The sequence below is a fragment of the Haliotis cracherodii genome, unplaced genomic scaffold (assembly GCF_022045235.1).
Source record: "Haliotis cracherodii isolate W230 unplaced genomic scaffold, xgHalCrac1.p SCAF_13, whole genome shotgun sequence".
NCBI classification, from domain to species: Eukaryota; Metazoa; Mollusca; class Gastropoda; order Lepetellida; family Haliotidae; genus Haliotis; species Haliotis cracherodii.
The window spans coordinates 27,962,219-27,989,099 of record NW_027266268.1 but is presented as its reverse complement, the minus strand read 5'-3'; the positions used below and the strand labels follow the sequence as shown (position 1 = coordinate 27,989,099).

The window sequence follows — 26,881 nt, the reverse complement described above, 5'->3', positions numbered from 1 at the left end:
GACAATATATGTAACGAAAACATTTTTCTTACATTTTAACACACAGGAAATTACAGATGTACACAAAAATCATTGTATAGTTAATTAGCACACATATAGTTAGCTCTTCTAATTTACACAAGACAAACGGCCTTTGAAATGCTTGAAATAATTGACATGATTATAAACATAATATAAATTAAATCAGAACTTGTTTTAAATATTAGTCTGGTAAGATACATATCCTATCCGTATGGTCACAGAAGTTGTCGAAAATTATTGACTTACAGTGGTTCGTTTTGACCAGAAAAATGGGGCGTTTTGATCAAGTTAGCTGGTCCGTTTTGACCGGCATCCGATTGCGAACCGATTGCCAAGGGAGATAACTCCCAAAAAGCAGCACTTTTCATAGCGTTCTGTGGACACAGAAGGCAAGAGGTAAGAGGATCTCAGTTCTTTGCGATAAACGTGTTTAATTATCGCATAGAATCATCGCCCCTCTGTATTACAACAAGAGGAGGGGGTGCACGATCGTCACATAGCCGAGTGGATGCAGAGTTTATTATAATTTTAATTATTGATAACTGATACTCATTATTCGTATTTATTACAGTTAGATTTATGTTAGCCTAGTCCATTTTTGCCTTGGTATGAGTGATTGTGATGTTGTCTTTTTTTTCTTTAACTCTGCAGACTGCACTCCCCAATATATCAGCTATATGACGGCAATCTGTAAATAATCGAGTCTGGATAAGACAATCCAGTGATTGACGGCATGAACAATTGGAATATGTAGCCAGATGCCACTTACAGGATCGGGTGGTCAGGCTCGCTGACTTGGTTGATGCGTGTCATTGTTTCCAAACTGCGTGGATCAATGCTCATGATACCATATTACCAATCACTGGATTGTCTGGTCCAGACCCGATGATTTACAGACCTCCATCATATGGCTGTAATATTGCAGAGTGCAGCGTTAAACAAACAAACAAACGTAGCCAAGAGCCGTGATGGGGTCTGATTGTCAAGACATGATCCAGCTTCACGGCTGAGGACACAAACTTCATTAATCATATTCAGCCTGTGGTGGCCGATCTACTTCCAAATAAGTTTCCTATTGATACATGTCACCCTACCTGTTCATAATTTTGTTACAACAAATGTAAGTAGAAAGAATCTTGGAAACCATTCACTTTGTTTCAACAGTTGCCAAGTAGATATGGTGTGTGCATGTGCTAGATTTCTATTTCCGTAGCTGTTTTCCAGCTGTATGCTGTACTCTCTCTTTCACTACTAACATCGTAGTCCATAGCAGAAACACACACGCAAAGCAGTCTGTCAGTAAAGTAGTAAAGAAACTGCAATTTGAATAGCTTGATGTAAACAAAGTCTGTCATATTCATTACTGTTATATTTACTACGGAAACAAGAGTGAATGCTTTCCAGGAAATCCCTGCAATTTATTGAAATACGTTGATCTGTGTTTGACCGGAATCAATGTCTTTCCATTTGAGATTTTATACAGACATCAATTTGTGAGTTAATTATTTCTCAAAATCAAGTGAAGTCCTTGCTTCAAAAAGGAAAATATCCGATTTTTTTGTAAGGAATGTATCTGGACAGATGGAATGTGTGATAGAAATATTAATGAGACTGTGACATTATAAGAGGTAGTGGTGATGAACTTTCTAAGTGTTAATGAGAAGGTATGTTGAAAACATATCTTTGATCTTAGGTATGTCGTTCATACACTCCCTCAATGGTTGAATGGAAATCCCCCCCTTTCCTTAACGGGAAGGGGGCACCACCCCTCATTTGTAAATTTCTGGCAAAGTCTCTGCAGGGAAGACTCTTAACACTTAACATATATACCAGTACATACAATTTATCTCTAACCAAGCTTATTTGCTTTCTGATTCTGTGACAGATTAATGCCACTTTGCATCTGTCTATATAGTACATCACTGTGTATATTATCACCCTGTATTTAAAATTGTTGAGATATTGGTTTATCTTTTTTCTGGTATTTATTTGGCAACAACCCCCACTTAAAATGCAATGATTCATGCTGTTCACAAACTTATCCTCTGTATTTTTTCAGCATGATGAGGAACTTCAATAGAGGACAAGGGGGAAGGATGGGAGGTAAAGGAGGTGGGATGGGCAGAGGTAAAGGTGGTATGAAGAACAGAGGTCAGGGTAGTATGATGGGAGGTCAAGGTGGTATGGGAGGTCAAGGTGGCATGATGGGAGGTCAAGGTGGTATGATGGGAGGTCAAGGTAGTATGATGGGAGGTCAAGGTGGTATGATGGGAGGTCAAGGTGGCATGATGGGAGGTCAAGGTGGTATGAGAGGTCAAGGTGGTATGGGAGGTCAAGGTGATATGATGGGAGGTCAAGGTGGTATGATGGGAGGTCAAGGTGATATGATGGGAGGTCAATGTGGCATGATGGGAGGTCAAGGTGGCATGATGGGAGGTCAAGATGGTATGATGGGAGGTCAAGGAGATATGATGGGAGATCAAGGTGGTATGATGGGAGGTCAAGGAGATATGATGGGAGGTCAAACTGGGATGAATATGATGACCAACCAAAGTTTTGGTGGTGGCGGGTAGCAACCTAATGGCAGACAATAGACAAACTGCGTTTGTTGAGCTCATCCAAAAACAGAGTGAAGTTATTGAAAAGCTTGCGAGTCGTGTTGGCATCACGAACGAGGTGAAAATGGGAGCTGGACCAATGCAGATGGGCCCACGAGGAAGAGGAGGCCCCGGTATGATGGGCCCACGAGGACATGCAATGGGAATGAGGGTGAACTTTATAAGAAATTTATTATTGGAAATTGACTCTCAGAGTCTTCTTATTGCTTCCACGCCTGCATGGGCCACTCTGCAGACTGTGTGTGACTTGAACCTTTGTTTGAATGTACAGTCCACTTTTACCTTGTCACCATGGTCACTGTATTATTTGGGACATGGGCTGTCTTAGTAAGCACAACTGTTATCAGAGCTCCAGATAAGTTTTTGGTGTTGTCGGTATTTTACCCATGCATTTTAAAATCATTGGGTATCAGTAATTCTACCTGCGTATTCAAATTTCTGTTACCCACTAGTTTTTACTCATGTGGGTATTTAAGTTAAATATTTAAAAACACTATTCATCTAGTCCCTACAAGCTTGTGTCGTGTGGGTTCGAGAGCTTTATAGGACTCAAAAATACCACGATACTTCCACAAGAAAGTGTGATGGCAAATGATCATGACGTAACTGTCATCGTGGAGTTTGGCAAGGTTGACGGAATGCCCCTTTATAATTTCAAAATAAGTTGCTGATTTGCTAATCGAATACGCAGGGTTACTTCACAATATTTTGATGATACGCACAAGTTTTATTTTTGTAGCGTATCTGTAATGTTCGTTGCGTATTTGATACACTTGGATTTTATTTTACTGTGTATTTCTGCATTTCTGATGCGTATTTCACGCAGATACGCAGCTTATCTGGAGCTCTGTGTTATGCCCCTTGTCCATATCAGGATCCTCTGATTAGCAGCTTGAATCCAAGATTTTCCCTGATTATGACCCCTGGTTTGCCAGAAACAGACAGACCAGTGAAGATCCGGGTTGTATGCTTGTTGTAAGAGCTTACTAATGGTATTGGGCGGTCAGGTTGTTGACTTAGCTGATGCATTCCAACATATCCAGACTTTCAGTTTATGATGTCAGTCACTGGATTGTCTGGTCCAGACTCGATTATTTACAGGCCCTTGTCATATAGCTGGAATATTGCTGAATGCAGCATTAAACAACAAACAAAACAAAACAAACAGGACCATGCATCATGTCGTGCAAAGTGACCAAAGTTGTTTGTTTCCATCACTAGCATCACTCTGGGTATTCCTAAAATGTTCAGCTTACATGCTATGATATGAATCAAACTTTTTTTCCAAGTGACATTAAATCCAACTCACATCAGTTTTATGAAGAGGATGATGCATGCCTCCTCGTTTGATGTTTTTCTGAGCCAATGTGCTTATAATGTTATTTTTTGGTCACCCCAAAAATATTTCAGCAACAAACATATTTTCGCAATGAACCAAGTCGAGGGCTTCTCTCTATACCATAGAGGGCTTTGATTTTTTAAAACTGTCTATTAGGATAAGTATACCTGCATTATCCTGATTATGTATGTGGTGATGTGAAAATGTTTGAATGGTCACTGAGAAACTTATGTTTATCCATAGATTGTTATGCTATAGGCATTGTAGGTTAGAAAAGCTCCCTAGCACTCCATGCTTGTTGTAGCAGGTAACTAATGAGGATTGGGTGGTTACAATGTGTGACCTGGATGATTCATGTCCTGTCCCAATTCACTCACTCACTCACTCTATCTCTCTCTGCTTCAGGGAGATGGACCCAGAGGACCAATGATGCCCGGGCCATTCGGGGGGATGGGAGGTGGACCTAGTGGCCCATTCCAGGGTGGTCCAAGAGGCCCAGGTCCATTCCAGGGTGGCCCAAGAGGACCATTCTATGGTGGTCCAAGAGGACCGGGACAATTCCAGGGTGGTCCAAGAGGAGCGTTCCAGGGAGGCAATGTAAGCACCTTTCCCGAATGAATGCATAATGTTTCTATGATCAAAAGTTATGAAGTGCACTCACTGGTATTAGTATTGTTCCAGAGAGTTCTGTATTCAATAAAATATTTTAGTGAAGAGAAATGAAAATGCTCTGTACCTTGTTAGAGACAAGTGATGAGGAACATGTGTTTACAATGTGTGACCTGGCTCATCCTACCCTTATGCTCAGCATCAACCGATGCTCAAACTGGCAGGCAGCTGTGGTATGGCTGGAATATTGCTGACTGTGAAAACAGCACTCATCCACCCACAGATAATGTTTAGTCTCACTGAATGATGATTGTAGCAGAGAACTGATTGTTACATTCAGTTGTATTTCATTTGCACTGAGGGGGCACGGGTGGCCCAGTCGTCTAAGGCGCCCTTGGGCATGCCAGAAACCTGTATCACTTGGGGCTTTCCTCCCACATTAAGCTGACATGCCTCGATATAACTGGAATACTGTTAAAAGCGGCGTTAAACACAACTCACTCACTCACTCACTCATTTTCACTGTGCATCATGGAGATTGCCATTGTTGAACAGGATTAAGATTTATGAACTTACAAACATACACAAAAGGATATTATCAGAAGCATTGTTACCAGATGCACTGTTCCATCTTTAGAATTCCAGGTTAGAATAGGTCCTCAGCAAACTAGTAGCAAGAGGCAACCAAATGGATCAGTAGGCCAGGCTCAGGGATTTCGTTGAGTGTGTGTCCTCTTACCGTCTTTATCATTGCTCACAATATCGATTACTGGAATGTCTTGTCAGGCTTGATTATTTACAGGACACTGTCATGTAGCTGGAATATTGCTGATTGAAATATTAAACACGAACAGACAACATGCTGTTAAAGGTGGCTGAAATAGGGGTTGACATGTCACCAATATTCTTGGAAACATGTTTGTGTGAAAGTCAACCATGGACAGTATCATACTTACTACCGGTATATCTTCAGAGTACAAAATCGCTTGCTCTATCCTAAGAGTTTAGATCCTTTTCCCTCAACAGAGGCATTTCAACAAACTTCTTCCTGATAAAATGCCTGTCATATCATGTTTTTAATTGCTATTTTAACCATTTTTGGAAAAAGATGTTTAAATTTATAGTTATCATGATTATCACAATGTGACATCTGATTCTGTATGTAGTTTATGTTCCAGCCATAACACCAACAGTATTACATTGTTAATATAATGATCTGCTCTGTTCTATTTATTGCAGGAAATGAATGATCCAAAATTCTTGAAAACATGTAAGAGTCCAGAGTTACCCATTGTCAACTACTGTCAACTACTGTCAACTAGTCTAGTGTAGATCATCCTGCCACAGGGTGATGAAGGCTGCTGCTCTAGTAGATCTCTCAGGAAATAACTAGTAGTGACTGGCCCATTGTGGCCATTGTAGAAATCTGAGGGTGATACATCCTCAGGGTAACCCAGCAGAGACCTCCAAGCTGACAGAGGTATTATATACAGTGGTATATGTTGGCCTTGGTAAGAGGACACATTGTCCTCAGTGTGACTGCTCCCAGCTAACAGAGGTGTTTCACAGTGGTATATGGTGACCATGGTAAGAGGACACATTGTCCTCAGTGTGGGTGTGACACAGTGGTATATGTTGGCCATGGTAAGAGGACACATTGTCCTCAGTGTGGGTGTGACACAGTGGTATATGTTGGCCATGGTAAGAGGACACATTGTCCTCAGTGTGGGTGTGACACAGTGGTATATGTTGGCCATGGTAAGAGGACACATTGTCCTCAGTGTGGATGTAACTGCTCCCTGCTGACAGAGTGAGTGAGTGAGTTGGGTTTAACGCCGTTTTTAACGGTATTCCAGTTATATCACAGTGTGTCAGCTTAATGTGGGTGGAAAGCCCCAAGTGATGCAGGTCACGGACGTTTACCACTTCGGTGAAACCCACAAGGATGGGTATGGTGCTGACAAACCTAGAAACATAATTGGGGCGAACCTGGATTCAAACCCACAATCATAGGTTTCTGGCGTGCCCAAGGGACGCAACTCTGCACAGCAAATCGCAACACCTTAGACGACTGGGCCACCCATGGCCCCCAGCCGAGACAGAGGTGTGACACAATGGTATATATTGGCCATGGTAAGAGGACAAGTTATCCTCAGTGTGGGTGTGTCTGACTGGTCACAGATGTCCAAGGATTGTGTGATTTAAATGTATACTTATGAAGATGGCACTAGCCTGCCTCACAATATGCAAAACAATCAATAATAATAATAAAATATGCATGTTTGTATTACGCTGTATCCACATCTTTAAGCATGATCCTAGTGCTCAACAATTGTAATTCTAGTCATCAGATCATTGTTAGTTCAAACTACATTGTCAACTCCCTTTGGAGTATTCTAGCCAAGGAGCCTCCTGTTAGGCATATGGTCACAGAATGATTACTGCGGGTAGAAATGATGGCAGAGAATTGCCTCTTGCTGTAGCAGGGTCAGGGACCACAAGCTGGTGTGGAGGATTCAAACTAGCCTTACTGTCAAAAGGCGGTACTCAATTGTAGCTCACCTGGAAAAAATGTATTTTATATACATGTATTAAACTGTCATTTTAAACTGTTTGGTATTGACAATAGTAATATTGTATTTAACTTTAATTTTGAAAATTTGAGTAGAATATTTTGTTTGAAAGCTAGTGGTAAACTCTGAAATAAAACACAATGTAGTTCAGGCCAGTTAAGTGATCTGCTATTTAGCGAGACATCAACTTAAGAATCAGTTTTGACCACCTGTCAGAGGCCAAAGCGCTGTGGTTATGTCTCTCTCTCTCTGTTCACTGCCTCGTAATTCCCCTGTATCTTTAGAGCAAGAATTAATTATACAACATTGCTGTTATGGAGAGTTAGCTCTGGATTCTATGACCAAGTACAAGATGTATTCAGAATTGGTCAGCCAAGAAACATCTACTTGGTATTCTTTCACTGAGAATTATTCCTATAGGAAAACATAAAGCCTTATTGTGACATATGTTCATATTCTTGCTCTGTAATGAGTTCATGTTCATAGGCATAATAGCCTGTAGCATGTATGCATGTCCATTGTGCAAGCTGATGAGTGTGCAGTTACAATCAGACCTTCGGTCTTATGTCCAATGTGGCAATCCTGGAATAACCACTTTTATGTCCAAAAATTGTTCTATGCATAACAATAACATTACCGTATTCGACGTAATAAGCGCCCATGGCTTTATTTGCTAATATATTGGCTTGTGAACAATCCCAGTTAGCACCCTTTCCGATTGATCAATGTAAACAAGACTTATTTATTCGTGTATAATACGCACTTGTTTGTTATATGCACCCTTGATCATGGGCAGTTAAATTCTCGAAAATATATCTATCGTGTATAATACACATAGATTCTTCTTTTATATCATTTCAGGCTGTCAGCATAAACCACAAAATTTACAATCTTTCAACCTCGTTTTTAATCTCACCAAAATTATATTCCAATAAGAGCTCCCTATTTCTAATTTTGAGAGCGCCCTGGGCGCTTATTACGTCGAATACAGTAATTACCATCCGGAGGATTGAGTGTGTCTGAATATTTTTTGGTATAAGACTCCTATGAAGTGGACCAAGTTTCCATCATGTTTGTGTTTGGTAGCAAAGAGATGATGTGTTGTCACTTAGAATTACCAAGAAGTTCTCAGATTGACAAGTGAACACAACATCAGTGGCTATGTGCATTACCTAACTAGCCACTGATTCCTCCTTTCCTCAAGTCCAGGGCCCATTCCACACGATCTTAGCCTTAGGTGATCGTAACTCCGTTACTTTAACATAGGCTTACGATCATCGTACCGCTGAGATCGCTTTGTGGAATGGGCCCTGGTTTAGAAGGTGTGATGTGAAGTCTTGATGGTTGCACACATGGATATGTAGACATATATAGGATGAGATTGTCACCTATTCATTTTTTTACTGTATGTTAACAATGATCATTTTTTGGTTTCCAGGTCAAATATATCTTGACACAATGAAGAAAAATGTGGTAAGAACAGATCTCTTGAAAAATGCAAAACTATGTTCTTTCTGTATGATTAGTAAGTATTGAACAGCTCCATAAATGAATTATTCTGAAAAAAGATGCATAGAGAGTTTTAGCCAAGTGTCTTTCCTTGTTGAAAATATCATATGTTAGGAATACGAATTGTATTATGCGAGCCTTTGTTTTCTCTTTATTCCTAATATAGTGTATTCCTGATGATACAGAAACTTAAGACGGTAATGATCTCTTTATCATATCAAAATGTCATTCTTACATAGTGGATGTTTAAGGTGTTATTTCGTTCGATGAAGTAGCTTTAGAAGCCACATGTATATATTTTGATCTGCCAAATTTACCATACGTTCACCTTTAATTTTGTTAATCACCTAACTGTGTGGTGCAAGAAGCAGTTATAAGTGTGTTCATTCCGTGAACTGTACAATGTATGCAATGGTTGTGTTGCAGCCATCTAACGAGGACAAGTTGTCAGGCTTCTGCGTCATCTGCAGTCATCAGTCAAAGAACAATCAAGTGAGTGCTGTATATTAATGATGTTAACCGGTAGCCAGTTATAATATTTTGGAGAAACCTCCTCTTGCTCTGTACATAAGAAGCATGAGAGTAAGGCATATGTTTACCTTCAACAAGAGTCAAGTACTTGGACCTCTCCATCTTTTGTGTTACTGAATGAACAACTATGGCTTATTTGGACTTGTGGCCGTGTCTGTGCTTGCATTTTAAAAGTAATAATTTTTTTACCCATTTGCGCTATTTTTCATATTGAGAAGAAACAAAAACAATTATGAAATGAACAAGAAAGCACCTGTTACAAATGACAATGTAATTCATTTTGATCAAATAATAAGTCACCTTCTCTGTCAAAAGTGAATACTGGTCAGTGAACAGTGTCTGGTGGTCAGCCTCACTGACTAGGTTGATGCATGTCATCATATCTCAATTGCGTAGATTTATGCTCATGATGTCAATAACTGGATTGTCTGGTCCAGACTCGATTATTTACAGACCACCGTCATATAGCTGGAATATTGCTGAGTGCAGCATTAAACAACAAACAAACATGAATGTAATTTACCGTATTCGACGTAATAAGCGCCCCGCTCTAATAAGCGCCCATGGCGATATTTGCTAATAAATTGGCAAGTGATCAATCCCAATTAGCACCCCTTCCGAAAGAATTATTTATTCGCGTATAATACACACTCGTGTGTTATATGCACCCTTAACTATGGGCAATTAAATTCTGGAAAAATATATCTGTCGTATATAAACAGTCAGGTCGTCAGCATAAACCACGAAATTTATCTTCCAACTCTGTTTTTTCCACAAAAATAATATTCTAATAAGAGCCCCCTATTTCTAATTTTGAGAGCGCCCTGGGCGCTTATTACGTCAAATACGGTAATTGGAATGCTGTTTTTAGAATTTTGTCATTTGAGTTAGTCTCAAAATGAAGCTGTTCGTGGGAAAAAGTCCAGGGAATTTATCATAATCACTCTGGATAATGGAGGAATGGCACCACAACGTAGCTGGAATACTTGAGCCTTCTTTCTTTCTTTAGCTGACATCATGATGTATACATTGTTAACTGTAATATTGTTCAAAGTGACTTTAAAGCATCTCACTTGTTCTAAGTACTTTGTGTCTTCCCAGCTATGATGTAATTGCAGTGAAAGTAGAGATTACTTTTGCTATCTGACCTTGCATGTGAGGTACTGTATGGAAAGTAATTGACCTTGGTGTCATGTTATTCAGGGCTTTTTCAACCATCGGAAGAATGAAATGCACTTACGTCAGGAGGCGAGGATAGCAGAGATGCCAGAGAAGATCCGGAGGCAGATAGACAAAGTTGTGAATGAACTGTATGCTCTCAGAGAGAAGCACAAGTACCTCATGTGAGTAGGCACAGTGAAGCCTATAAAATTAAATGCATCTGACGATAATGTGTTAAATGAACAGACACACTTCAATTGGTATTTGTAACAGGATTTCAGAATACCATGCTTGATTCTCCTGATGGAGTGGTGGACAAGTAAATTTCTGTATTTTAGTTGCCTCTGTGAAAACGTGTCTAGAAGCTAGAATGAATCATTAACACACTGAGATTTAGACATTGTAACTCACGAGTCCATTTCATGTCAAGAAAGTTTGCTATGTGAATAGTTGTACCTGCGTGCCGTTGTACAAAGGGATCTTAGTACTAAGGTGATCGTAACACCCATACTTTAACATAGGCTTACGATCACTGTAGCACTAAGGTTGTTATGTACAACAACACCCTGGTCTTCTTACCAAGTCTTTATCACCCTATCGGATTCAGGGTTAGAGCTGGTGCCCAGCAACCTATGGAGTTGACCAAATGGATCGGGTGGTCAAGTTCGGTGATTTGGTTGCTTGTGTATCTTCTACCTTGATGGCGTGGACTTTTTTTCACAATATCAGTCGCTGGATTGTCTGGTCATACTCAATTATTTACAGGTCTCCATTATATGGCTGGAATATGCATCATGCGGTGTTAAACAACAAACAAACGAGAGTAGTCACTGTAGCAGTCTTCAGAAGATCCAGGGTGGAATAGGTCTTCAGCAACCCATGCTTGTCGTAAGAGGCGACTATGCTTTATCTTTATGTTTGATATTATCTGCAGCATGTACACTAGAGCCCTGTGTGTTGTGTGTGTTGTGCAGGTACTGTGCTGTCTGTGAGGAGAAGCTGCCTGTCCCCTACTCGGACCACAAGAACATGATTACACACACGGTAAGTTGTGTTCCAAAGAACAGGGAGAATCACCTGGGCAATATTGGCCACTACAGCTGGTGTATGAGTATGGTTTTCTGCTGCTTTTAGCAATATTCCAGCAAAATCACCAGAAATGGGCTTCACACATTGTACCAATGTGGGGAATCGAACCCGGGTCTCCGGCATGACGAACGCTTTAACCACTAGGCTAACCCAATGCCTTACAGCTGCACGAGTTACACACAACTTGGGACATTTGGTAGCATCCGCAAATGTGCATCAAGTCATTCAACAAGGTTTAAGTTGAAATATAGGGGCACAGGTGGTGCTATCTACTGTTTAATTTAAAATAATAATTATGGGGCACAGGAGCCCCTTTTGTTTAAGGCCCCACAATGTGTAGATTCTGCTGTGTAGATTCATGCCAGGATCCACTGATCGTTGGTTCAAATCTCTGGTTTGAAGTGATTAACGTCCTTTGTTAGCACCATACCTGGGCTTTGTGTTTCACCAAGGTGATAAATGTCTTGCACTTTGTCACTTCAGCTTTCCTCAACAGTGTGTGCGGGTAGAATAGGTCGTCAGCAACCCATGCTTGCCGGACATGGCAACTATGCTTGTCATAAGAGGCGACTAACGGGATCGGGTGGTCAGGTTTGCTGACTTGGTTGATGCATGTCATCGATCCCGATTGCGTGGAGCGATGCTCATGATGTCAAAAACTGGATTGTCTGGTTCAGACTCAGAATTTTTTCAAACAACCATCATATAGATGGAATATTGCCGAGTGCGGCTTTAACAACAAATAAACAAACTCAACAATGTGTGCAGTGATATGACTGAAATACTGGTCAATACATTACGATTTATACTGGTTCATGACCCCTGTTAAAATCAGGGTTAGAATTGGTCACCCATGCTTGTCCTAATCATAAGAGGCAACTAAGGGGATTGGGTGGTGAGGCTTGCTGACTTGGTTGATTGCATGTCATCGTATCCTAATCACATAGACCGATGCTCATGATATCCCAGGATTGTCTGGTCCACACTTGATTATTTGCAGAAATACCTGGAATATTTCAGAGTGTGGCATTAAACAACAAACAAACCATCCTAGCCCATGTGGCAAGCATGCAGTGATGGATAGCCTTGTGAATGCAGAGCTCAACAAATACACTGGTCACTTAAGTAAGCTTTTATCAGTGTGCAATGTCAGCCACTCTATTCATTTTGTTGAAGTGTCTCCGACTTAAGGAATAGGAATTGGCATACTAATGTGAGGTTGGGTGTGAAATTGGTGTGCCACTTCTTAGATAGTTTATGAGGGAGTCTGTGATTGTGTTCTCCACAGACCAAGGCAAGAGCTACTCGAGCTGGATGTCGGACATGTAAGACTGGTCCTATGAAGACCTACAAGCAGTTCAAAGAACACTGTTACACAGAGACCCACATTCAGGTGAGTACAGACTAGTAGACGAAGTCTATGAAAGAATTTCTTTAAAATAATTGTATTTTGTTTTCAATAGAACCGTTCCTCCACTGCTGTTTTAGGAAACTAGAATTGGTTTAGTTCAATCTAGACGTGAATAGGCTTTTAGTAAAAATTATTTTAAAAAACAATCCACAGACCTGGCGTAGATCTATCTGACACAAAGCCTGTAAACTAATTAAAAGCTGAACTGTTGTGTTTATGATCCCAGCAGTGGTATTCTTGTAAAACTGCTGACAGAAATCCAAATGTTGTCATGGCTGCAATGTCTGTGGTGTGTATTGATATTTGTCCCAACTTCAACCTTTGATAAGCATGTAAGTTTGTCAAGTTATACATGTATCAATGTTTAATTGAATTTACATGCAGTGAGGATGTCTTTTGAGTACTTACATCTTTTGCTACAGTAGAAGTATACAAATGTAAAAAATATTCAGATTTCACTAATTTGTTCATCTAAATACTTATGTTTGCTACATCTTGTTTGGATTGAAACTATGAATATGTTGGGGTGCATAGAAAGTTTATATTTTTGATGACACAATATTTGACTTGTGCAGGCTGCAGAGAAGTTTGATAAGAAGATGGAGGATGCAGTGGAAGTGGTGAGTTTAGGAGTCCATTTATTTATGTTTATGTAAGAGTATGTTGTTCATTTTGAACCATTCACTGAGAGAGAATTAGCAGTTCAGTCAGTTAATTTATAATGTTATTAGGGGGCAATGTTATTAGTCGTCTAAGAGTCTTCGCTCTGCAGAGTTGCGTCCCATGGGCACGCCAGAAACCTATGATTATGGGTTCGAATCCCGGTTCGCCCCGATTGTGTTTCTAGGTTTGTCCTACTTATCACCTTTAACACCTGCAAAAGCAGCTTTGATATTTGGTCATCTTTACAGGATGTCGCAAAACTTTCCAGACGCAGTTGAAGCTATTGTTAGCCACTCACAGTAATTTCATGGTGCAAAACTTTCCGGATTGACAGTAGTCACCTTTTGACCAGACAGACCAGTAGTAAACAACATTCCTTTCTTCACATTGCAGAAAGACTTGCCACCTTTTCAAGATGGAGTTGTATACGGTAAGCTGTAATGTTATCATGGTTGTGTATCAACAATGTGTATGACTGACGTATGTGGGAACTGAAATTGATCTGGGACACTTTCAGATTTCAAGAAAGACTTCCAAACTTTCGAAGTTTTTCAATTTGTGTTTCCTGTTAACATGTCTGGAAATGATTTGGGAAAAAACTTATTTTTGGACACAATGTGACAAGATTAATGACATTCATGACTATGATTAAAACATATTTTCATTCTTCTAATCTGTATCTGTAAACAAGCCAAGAAGGCTGATGTTAATACCTCTCCAGTACGAGTTGTATTCATGAAGGCATTCAACGAAATGAAACATGATAAACTTAATATGTTTTACAAAAACAAGTGGTCATTTAATGAGTATTTTAACCTACTTCCTCTGTATGCAGTCAAGGGGTACATTGAGCCAACATCAGGGTACTACTGCAGCCTGTGTCGCAAGTTCCTGAGGGACGACGCCGAGATGGAGGTCCACGTCCGACTGGAGAGACACTTCAACCATGTGAAGGTCAGTATCAGCTCTGAGGGGAAGGGTCCATAGTAGCCCAGGCTGTTCATGAGACCTGACAGCAGGACATTGGGTGGTCAGAAAACCTAACTGGTGTCGATTCCCCCTACTGATAGAATAAACTTGCCCACTGTCACTATAAAAACATGCGGATGTTGTCTGTGCGTAGTCTGTACTGCTTGGCGCATGATGGTGGGTATTAAAAACATGTCTATGTTCCTAACGAAAACTTTTTTCATTCGCCAATTCTTATTACTTTACCCTCTTTGTTGCACAGGTTATTTTGAAACAAAGTACCCCACGGCCATTTGGACACTTTCTATGCAATCAGTCCAAAACACCACATTAAAAGTAATAAATTACCTGAAATGTACTTTGTCAACTCCTCTCCCATTTCACCATTCTTTTTAAACTGCAGTGCCACCTATAGTCCCGGTTAACTTGTGTTTATGCTGTGTCCATCAGTCACCAATTGGCCTGGTCCAGACTTGATGTAATACAGGCTGAGTTGAACCTGTGCTGACATCAGTGTAATATAACTCTAAGAGAAAGGGAAAGATACTGTGTTTGCCGTAACAAGTGCTCCGGGAGCTTAGAACATTTTCAAAGCAGGGGGTGCTTATTAAAACATTACACATGTTAAATTTGTTGTTAGAGATCAAGTGGTAGAAAATAGTATTAGCCAATGTGATTGGCTTCACTACTCAGTCTAATAGACCAATCAGAATGTGTGTTACAAACCAGCCTCAATGTTGGGTTGGAGATCCAATAACATAGTGATCAGTCATATTTACTTACAATGGAGTTTGCAGGAAATTCAACATTGAAGCACTGACCGACACGCCCTGAAATCTTTTTGATGGGAAGGATGACTTCATGTCCATTAAAACTGGCGGTGGCTTTGGTTTCTAGGCATTATGAGTTACCTCCCTTACCCATTTTCTTTTTTCCTTAGCCTGATTTTTATTAGTTGGTAAAATGAAAATCAAAGACGGGTAATTGAGATTGCGAGAGCCACGAGAATGGATCTGGGGATAGTGTAGGTTTACCAAAATGCTAGCCCTGGAGATATAGTGGATGAAGGCAGAGTGAATTTTATCATTTAACAGTTTGCATCTACATCATCTGATGATTTAAAGTAAAAAGAATTACATGAAAACAGGGTTGTTATTGTGTTATTTGGTTGAAGATAAACTGATACCCTTATACTGACCTGTACAATAACATTGTGTGTTTGATTATCTCATGCCTAATACACAGAACAACTTAATTTGATTTTTGTGACATTTTTACCAAATATTACAAAAATTGTATGCTTTTCAAAGTGTTTCAGTAAATATCCTCAGATGAGGTAGTTCTTGTGATATTATATGCTTACTTTCAGTAAACAAGACCACCATAAAAATTTTAATGTATAAATATTTGCCATACTTCAGAAAAGGATATGTGGATGAGTGAGTGAGTATGGTTTTACGCCGCTTTTAGCAATCTTCCAGCAATATCACGGCGGGGGACACCAGAAAATGGGTTTCACACATTGTACCCATGTCGGTAATCGAACCCGGGTCTTAGCGTGACGAGCCAAAGCTTTACCCACTAGGCTACCCGGCCCGTGAAGATCCGGGGTAGAATAGGTCTTCAGCAACCCATGCTTGTCATAAGAGGTGACTAACGAGATCGGGTGGTCAGGCTCGCTGACTTGGTTGATGCATGTCATCGATCCCAATTGCTTGGATCGATGCTCATGATATTAATCACTGGATTGTCTGGTCCAGACTTGATTATTTACAGACCGCCGTCATGTAGCTGGAATATTGCTGAGTGCGGCGATAAGCAACAAACCAACCAACCAACCACAAGGCTACCCGACCTCCTCGTATTCTGTGACGACAGTGTGTTAGAGCAATAAATTGCTCCTTGTTTCCTTGAGCCTGTGATCAGTTCTGAACTGTTGTTTCAGGATGAGTATTACAACAAGAGGAAGTCTGACACGATAGATTGGGTTGACTACACACCAGTAGAGGAAGAAGAAGAGGAGGAGGACGGCGCTGACAAGACCAACGGGTCTGCGGCAAACGAAGCAGCCATGACAGAGGAGGATGGTAAAGAAGCAAAAGAGGAAGAGGACATGGAGACTACGGAACAGGACTGATGAGGATACACTCCCTGGGAAATATACCCAGTCTAAACACATTGAATGACATGGATCGTTGGATCGTCAATGAAAGATTTGGAGGTTTCAGACAACAAGTAGTTGGCTTTGAAGACCTCTCTCTTTCAAACTGATACAACACAAATATGTTAATACTCAAGTCATTCCATGATTTGTTATTGATTATTGAGTTTTTTGAGCTAGAGAACTAAAAGGAATGGTACATATGCAGTATACCTGATATCTGTCGACCATATTTGGTAAATGTTTCTAAAATAGCAGCATACAATAGCGGGTCAAATTAAAAATATCGTAATTCAATAACAAAAGAGAAAAATTAATTGGCATGCTATTGTGTGGTTTAATATGATAAACCTTCCAAATCTGTTTGCAGCTGATTGCATTGACACAAACAATGTTGCATCTGTTAACATTAATGAAGCTATATTCAAGGCTTAGTGAATAGTGGCGACGGCTTGATTACTTACTCATGTCCAAGACATCCATTAACCCACAAATAGTGTCGTTCTGACGGCTTGAAATGGTCCTTCCTTATGTGTTAATTTAGTATAAGCAAAGTTTGTGGGGGACAAACCCCAGCTCATTAGTTTAAGACTATTTAAAGCTATATTTTCCTCAGTGACAGAATCTCTGGGCCAATTTTCTTCCGTTGTTCAATGCAGGTAATACAATTGACTACAATCCCTTGAGTGACTTCATGTCACAAGGAGGGGGCACGGTAGGCCCAGTCATCTAAGGATTCGCTGTGCAGAGTTGTGTCCCTTGGGCACGCCAGAAACCTATGATTGTGGGTTCGAATCCCGGTTTGCCCCGATTATGTTTCAATGTTTGTCAGCACCATACCCGTGTTGTAGGTTTCACCAAAGTGGTAAACGTCTGAGACCTGCATCACTTCGGGCTTTCCTCCCACATTGAGCTGACACGCCCCGATATAACTGGAATAATGTTAAAAGCGGCGTTAAACCCAACTCACTCATTTCACAAGGAGAAGGCCAGCTCCATGGTCTAGTGGGTAGAGCGACTGTCCAGAAAGTGGAAAGTCGGTGGTTCGATCCCCATTAAAAGATAAAATTAATGTAAGGTGAAGTTCATATAAACTGGGACAAGTTATGTTTCTAACTGCTCTTTCATGATCGGTTCTAACACAGGACAGGGCATTCGTGACTACCGTATTTCACTACATTCAGAGCTCTCTACAATAAGTATTTGCATATCCTCCAGTAGCAGTTTCTACATCCTTTTATATTCATGTATCTTCGTCACGATATAGCTGAAATATTGCGGATGTGACGTTAAATTTCACTCACCGACTCACTCAATTCATGAATCAATGTATCTGCTGTGAATGTTGATATCCATTTGGGATGAGAATGAGTACCATAACCACATTGAGTCATTGAGTTTGTTGATTCTCTGTTTTTGAATGTCTAGTTCATCATGTGTAGTACAAGAGTCAGAACTGACTGGACATGTTTGAGGATGGAGTTGTTTGAGGATGGAGTTGTGCCAAAAAGAAATATGTGTTTCCATTTTCCCATTTGACCCTCATCTGGAACCCTAACCTTTTTCTCTCAAGTTACACAACAACTTGGTCATCCTCCTGGTATTGTCCGTGTTTTATAGTTTTATGCCACGTCTGTAAATATTTTTGTGCTTCAGTACTGTGATTCATCCACAATAAAACCAGTCATCATCATCAAATCATCAAATGACAGTAGGCTTTTACGGACATACTGCAAATTACCATTTTACAACAAAAAAAGTAGGAAAAAGGTTGAAAAACGAACTTCCTACACTATGTTTAGAGGGGCTGAAAAAGGAAACACATTTTGTTTACGCTGAAGCAATCGGTAGCTGTGAACAGTCCATAGTGTGTCAGTGCAGACTGTTAAAACCGGAACAAAAGGTAACATAGCAATCACAGGTCATTCATTCATGTTGAGTCTGCATGTTTAAAGCAGTAGTGGTGCATATTGTCAGCAGTCCTGTGCAGACCTTGTGTTAGAAAGCTGTCACTTAGTGCTACATGTAGATGCATGGGATTCACACTCAGTTCTTATTCTCAGAACTGAAATTGTTCAATTCATCATGAGACTTCTTCAATAAAGTATGACTCTCTCCTCTGGTTTGTTTCTTCATCATACAGTTCCTGGTCCTTGTCAATGTGGTGGTCAGGTAACCTGTTGGTTTATGCATTTGCTGCTCAGTTTGTTTGTTGTTTAATGCTGCACTCAGCAATATTCAAGCTATATGACGGCGGTCTGTAAATCATCAAATCTGGACCAGACAATCCAGTGATAGACATCATGAGCTTTGATCTACCCAATTGGGATACAATGATATGCATCAACAGCGGTAGAAACTAACACTTTTTGTCCACTAGTCCTTATGATGATAACATATAGCAAAACCTTAAAAGTGGCAAATTTATTATACCTTAACTATTGAGCAGTTTGGCATGGACTACAGGACTAGCGCCAATTTCTGATGCTGATCAACCAAGTCAGTCAGCCTGACTACCTTGATCTCATTAGTCGTCTCTTACAAGCACGAGTTGCTGAAGACAAATTCCATCCCGTATCTTCACGGGGCCATACTGAAGTCTGCTACTGACTACTCCTGTTTGTTTGTTTGTTTGTTTGTTTGTTGTTTAACGCCTCACTCAACAATATTCCAGGTACATGACAGCGGCCTTTAAATAATCGAGTCTGGACCAGACAATCCAGTTATTGCTATTATGGGCATCAATCTACCTGTGACTAGTCTTCAATGGCTGTATTCCCACCACGGGGGTCAGTGTGGGCACTGCCCGAGGACAGTTGGTGGGGAATAGTATATGGTATGGTGTTAAGAATCATACACAGTAAACTGAAACTTGTGACTGCTTGGAAACAGCCTTGGCTACAGATGTCTTTATGGAGAGGAAAGCAGTACCGCATGTAGGCAGTTCTACTTGCTCCATCAGGTGAAGGGTTGCAACTTCTCCCTGGCCCATCTGTGCAAGAGCTGTGTATGCTGTGTGAATTGTAATGTAAACAATGCTTGCTTGTGGTCACAAGCTCATTGAGCATGTGAACTTGGCTCCCTCTCTCACACAAACTGACACTGCTGAATGTTGAATAGTTGACATTTGGCAGGACACAGTTCTGAGTGAGGCATGAGACAATGTATATTCAATCTCACTGGACATGCTAGAACACTGTCCTTCACGCATACCAGAAATATGAGAAGGTGGATTCAAATCCCATATCACCCTGATTGTTTCTTGGTATCGTTACCACTCGACGCTTGCTTGTGAGTTTCTCCAAAGTGGTAAAAAGTCCTGACAAGCGTCAAAACTAACTCACTCACTCATACGATCAATCACTCAAACAACCTGCACAATGCATATACTACTCAAAAGAATTTAGGTTCGCCTCCGTGGTCTAGTGGTAGAGTGTTAAAAGATGGTACTTTTTGTTACCCTGCCTGGCGCTCGGCATTTAGGGGCTAACACAAGGACTGGTCGGCTCGGAGTCAGTATACTGTGTCTGAGTGGGGTATTCGTGTTAAACTGCGGCATGGTATCTCAGCGGGCTAGCACTATAAATCGGCATCAGACCGGACTAGTACAAACAGACACACACACACACGTCGCTATATAAGTGCAATAATCTTGGATGCGACGTTAAACCCCATTTCACCTCACCCAAAAGAAGTTAAATAACATCTGCTCTTTTCATATTGATTACAGTTAATCAGTCATGGCTGCTTGGTATAACACACAGCCTTCGAATTTTGGGCGTTCTTGAACATGTTTTGAGCAGTATATTTGAACAGATGTGTGTTTGTTGCTTAACGCCACACTCAGCAATGTTCCAGCTATATGACGGTGGCCTGTAAAAAATCGAGTCTGAACCAGACAATCCAGTGACTGACATGATCATCAGTCTACTGAATTGGGATACGATGACATGTATCAACCAAGTCAGGGGGCGGTCGGGTAGCCTAGTGGTTAAAGTGTTCGCTCGTCATGTCGAAGACCCGGGTTCGATTCCCGACATGGGTACAATGTGTGAAGCCCATTTCTGGTGTCCCCCGCCGTGATATTGCTGGAATATTGCTAAAAGCGGCGTAAAACCATACTCACTCACTCACTCAACCAAGTCAGCGAGTCTGACCACCTTAGTCGTCTTTTACGACAAGCATGGGTGGCAGAAAACCAATTCTAACCCAGATCTTCACAGGGATTGAACAGATGTGGATTAACTGGATGTTTCATGTAAAATCAGGCAGAGCTCGACTTTGGCTGTGCTGTATAAGTGTATGGATAAGCAGAGCCCAGCCACCAGCGATATCATAGAACTTTTCTCACATGCAGAATTTGCAGGTGTAAGCAGGGTAAGGAAGCAGCACAACTCAAGGAATTTCTTTTTATTAACATCAATAAAAAAACAAAGAATACAAAAATTGAAAATGATCATTATCCATTAATTCCTTAGATAAATACAAAACTGCTACAAAACAATTATTACAGTGTTGTTTCAGTGGTCGTCCTTGGTTATTTTGAGCATTGTTTAACACATGCACAAATATACATATTCATATATAAAATTGCAATGAAAATAATCTTGATAGTAACTGGCAACAGTGAACATAGAAGAATCACTTGTCACTTATAAAAGTTTTTAAAATAATCCTGTGAAAATTAACAATGTGTGTACCCACGAAAACAAAATGTGCAAAATTAACAGTTCTTGAAAGTTCTTGAAAAAATACCTGATTAAACATGATCTTTGGTACATGTTCAACATCATGAACATTTGTTTTGAGTCTCAGCCAATCACATGACAATAAGGGATGTTTTTGATATTAAAATATGATCTTGGTGCTCGCTACCACTACACTTTTATGAGGGATTTTTTATGTGGACCCGCAAATGAAGTACCTTATAAATCTGTGATATTCATATAAGTATATTTTTCGAACGAAGTCAGCTCGTCTGTTACCATCAGGGTTTCCCCTTGTGAATTTTAGTACCAGGAACAAGGAAAGAACATTTCGCTTTGCTTCAAGGTTAAAGATATATTTGTGGGGACTTTGTCTTGAAATCTTAAAAAAAAGAGTGAAAATTGTCACTACACTTTGTGTGAATGATGTGTAGATCTAACTACTTTACTTCGGAGATGATATCATTGCACTGAACATGATGTTGAAAGAATTATAATCAGGTAATTTTCAAACGTTTTTTTATTTGTTGAAATTGGGACTGACAAAAATTAGGGGGGACATCAGTGTAAGTCATGGAGAACGATCATTTATTATTATTATCATTCTGTAGCCACATTGATTGGGAGAACTTGATGCAAAATAGACTTCATCATGGACCTGGCACACATTTATAGTAATTATACCAATTTACATGGCAACAATCATGACAATAACACAGTGGTCCCGCTGGCTTTTGAAACTGCCAGTCCTTGTGGACTGGCAACTCTAAAAATTACCAGTCCCCTCCAATTTTTGCCAGTCCCAACTTTAATTAAAAAACATGAAAATTATTTGGTTTAATTCTTTCAACATCATGTTCAGTGCAAAGATGCCATCTCTGAAGTAACTTAGTTAGATCTATACATCATTCACACAAATTCAGTCACAATTTTCTCTTTATTTTTTTAATATTTTCAGACAAAGTCACTACAACTGGATATTTAACCTAGAAATAGACAAGGGGAAACCCTGATGGTAACAGACAAGCAGACTTTGTTCGAAAAATGTACTTATATCCGAATATATGAATATCACCGATTTTTTGTTCAACAACAAAGATCTATAAGTACTTTATTTGCCAGTCCACAGGGACTGGCAGTCACATGAATTACCGGTCCAAGCCTAATTTTACCGGTAAAAAACTGGTAATTACCGGTAAACGGGAACACTGTAAGAAAATAAACAACATACTGCCTTTGACCTAAAGCTTATTTCATATTTAAGCCAGTATTTTGCATACAGGATTTGGGTGATGCCAACGACCCTTTGACTTTAGTTTCGAACACTGCTTCACAATAAGTGTACTATACATGGCATGTATACTATATGACGACACCTCGCGACATCTGAGTGGGATGGGGTTTCTGAGCAGTGTCAAAAGGAAAAGGAGGTCCTGATATCCATGTAGTTCTTCTGCTAATCATGCCAATACTACAATTCATTCTTAATCATTAGTATTATGACAAAGATCCCAGGATTTTCATACTTGATATTAAATACTGAATGGTGACCTAGCCCTCAAGACTCATGTGAAAACTTAGTCAAGTGCACATTACCTGTGAACATACTTGGTGAGGCATCCGGAATATAGTACTGGTGGACCTATATCGCTCAGAAATGGAGGGTCGCTTCTTTATAATAAAATAAACAATACTGAAGCACCTTGGCAATCTAAAACTCTACATTTGTTTGGCTTGTTCAGGTTTTCAATGATTACCAACACTGTTTAGAAATCGAATATATGTTTTCTCGTAACACCAATCTTAGGTATTGCACAATCATGACAATAAGATGAAATTATCTGAAGTGTATGGCGGGAAATGTTTTCGTTGCTGAAGAATAGAACAGAAGTGTGGTCCATGTCAACCAGTTCTGAAACCATGGAAACTGTAAACATTCTACATGTCCTTATCATTTTCGAAGGATCCCTTCTTGGCGAACTCCACTCCGTCCCCTGGCAGCGGGGATGTTATGAATGGACACAGCCATGCCACATACCACCGGGTACCCATCACACTCCTGATGTTGTTCTTCAGCCCAAGATTGTAGTCCTTAATATTATGTGCACTTTCATGTACTATTTGACCCCTGGAAATGTTAATCAGGTGATATCCTGACAAGCCAGTGGTTAACAGAAATCCTATGAGACAAAGCGTGGTCATGAGAGCACCTCCCAGTGACACCGACTGCATGAATCCAAATATCCAGGCCATCATCGGTAAGATAATGATGAATACAGTCTTGGGGGAAAACTCGCCAAATAAGTGATAAATATAATCGATATTTAAAACATTTGAATATATGGCTGCGGCACACATGTAGAACACTAGCATTATGTAAAATCGGTGGTTTCTGTAACCGACACAGTTTCCGGTGAAGTTGCAATGGTGATCCCGTTTTAAGATACATTTTCTACAAACAAAGCAATGAAAGGATCTGGGCGGCGAGTTGCATTCACAATTTGTACAAAATCTCCATCCAGGTTTAAGTATCACTGGCATCATGATACCTTTCGTGCTTGTGTCCGTTGTCATGACTTTCCAGAGGTTGGTGACGGTGTTGACGTAGATAAATACACCCGCCATCACGTGGGTGTAGTAGAGAAGGTCCGGATGCAACGATTTGTAGAAAGGGAGCACCACCAATAATTCATATAGCGCAATACTGTGTATCCCGAAAAGTAGGAAAATAAATGCGCCCCAATCAGTTGGTGTTTTGGGGAGCTTCTTCAATATGTCTTGCATTTTGTTTCCGTGTTCGTTCCTCTCAAACCAAGAAACGGGCACTGGCTGTCGTTACCCGGAAATACAAGTCTCGACGCTACCTCTCAAAGACGTTGTGCACTATTACTGTATGTGAAAAGCGAGCCCTAAAATGCGCGGCGAGGAGTAGAAGGAGGGAAGAGTTGTCCCCCTTATAGCTCAACATTTTTTCTTATTTATTATACTTATATAGATATAGATCTACATTTATACTTTTTCATGTTTCCCATTTAGACTAGGCCTATTTGGTGCGGCCCTTTTGACTGAAGTGTCTACGGTCCTTTTATGACGTATGACTCTTCAGACCTGTTTCTATCCTGGCTCAAGCCGAGGCTTCATTCTCTTCGAACAATGCCGCCAGCTTTCCTCGAGCAGGCGTAGTCGTGTGGATACTTCGTTTAACTAAACAATTCACATACCTTGAATTATTAGTCTATGTACGCGCAAGTGGCATAGGCTTAGATCCACTGACGCTATCCGGCTCACCTTTTAACGCCGATAACAATACAGATATGACATGTGGCGATTGCCAATCACATATTCTGACACGACCCACATACTTCTGTTACGACCAACTCATCGTTTCGAGTTCGAACCACCACTTTTTAGAAGTTAGGTCTCAATCATTTTTATTCTCCCATTGCTTGTTTCTATTCATGTTCATTACTTTACTTCGAAATACTGCACTGAAATTAAACTTAGACATTTTTTAACAGCAGTCTGTCCCACAGCGTAACAAATACAGTATCAGTGAAATATGCTATAATATATATCCCTGTGTTGTGGGTTTTCGGACGCCTAAGAAAGATTCGTAGTTTTCTCTCTAATCACATGAACAACTGTAAAACATCCCATTCACTTATAAAAGATAACTTTCTCTTATAAAACAAGCCATCATCTGAGTATTTACAATGTCTGTGCGATGCTACATCCCCCGTTATATACAGCGCGAGTGGGCTAATCGCGACAAACAAGGCCGTCCAAAAACCCATGATCCGACGATAATTGCAATAATCTATAGATTGAATGAACGCCGCCAGATCTAGTTCGACAACATCTATGCATGAAAGATCACATAATCATTGTCAGATACACACACAAACCCACACAAACACACACAGATATAAACAGACACACATGTACAGACACACACATATAAAGATATATATACACACATACCGACACACAGATACATACATACATATATACACACACAGAGAGACACGTACAAACAGATACAGACACACACAGAGAGACATACACACACGCATACACCCACACAAACAGATACACACTCACACACATACAGATATATATACACACACAGGTGCAGATATATACACACGCACACATATATATATACACACATAGATATATGTGTGTGTGTTGTGTGTGCGTGTGCGTGTGCGTGCAGAGACCATGCCTTGATTGCAGATATTTAAAGTAGTGTCGGAAATGCTAGTAAAATGCTTTTCTGGCTTCATTTAGTAAATACGAGTCATAGGGCTATGAAAATAGTATTTATCACAAATACCGAAAACCGACCTAATCTAGCCTCTCCTAACTGACACTGTGATTAGCCTTAAAATGTACCTTTACAGGTAAAATTATGATAAACTTAGAAAATATTCGTGTGTTGTCATGCATGTATGAAACGGCCCATAACCTGAGGTAGTTACCTGACACCTGTTCCGAGGTGATGACCTCACATCGGCCCCTGCATTCTCACAGGTGCAAATGTCACCTGAATTGGGGGTGGTCTCAAAATATTGCTGTTATTGTACTTTATTGAGGTATGATTTGCTGGGGTAGCAATTTAGGATATGTACTGTATTATATTTGGTTGGAAAAATGATGGAATAGTCAAAAGCTATGAAACGGGATGAGTATTGGAAGGTTGCGGTTTTGGAATCGAGAAGTATTTGTTGTTCTACAGATGATTTCTTTAGGTAGAACTGACTCCACTGATGACGTATATGAATCTGTACATGTACTATCACCCAAAGGCATAACTGGTTCAACAAGGCTGATATCTAGCAAAGACTCCGTTGACCCTCCCTTTGTCATGTGACTGTACTTTACTGGTTTCTTATTCAGGCGAATTTTCTCCCTTTGTCATGTGACTGTACTTTACTGGTTTCTTATTCAGGCGAATTTTCTCCATGAGTTGAATTTTCCTTTCAGACAATCTGAAGTCGACATTGCATGATGTCAGATATTCCTGTATGGTCGACTTCAGACTACTCATGGTGGGAGCACCAGTATCTGGTTCCCCGACGTTATATTAACTGGCGTTATCCATGACAATGACGCAGGGGTTGTTTGGATTGGGCAGTAGCTGATGTTCCAACCAGTCTATGAACACATCACCTAGCATTTCCTTATGATAATCACCAGTTTTCTTTTCGCCCCAAAACTAGCCCTCATCCATGAATAAGCCTCAGACCACGGGCTCTGGCGGGCAAAACAACTCCAAGCATGGTTGTGGTCACCTATGACAATGGGGAGTTTTGACTGGTGGCAGCGATAGTATTGAGAGCTCTGCGAACGTGATATTGTTGTGAGGAGCTTGCCATTTTCGTAAGCTCCACATTTTATACTTATATATTTATACTTTTTCATGTGTCCAATTTGACTAGGCCTATTTGGTGCGGCCCTTTTGACTAGAGTGTCTACGGTCCTTTTATGACGTATGACCCTTCAGATCTGTTTCTGTCCT

General features: G+C 40.3%; 1 pseudogene; it reads left to right on the top strand.

Annotated features, from left to right (window-relative positions):
- The first annotated feature begins 378 nt into the window (after nucleotides 1-378).
- Nucleotides 379-16,798, top strand: LOC139459135 (uncharacterized; annotated as a pseudogene).
- The last annotated feature ends 10,083 nt before the right edge of the window (nucleotides 16,799-26,881 follow it).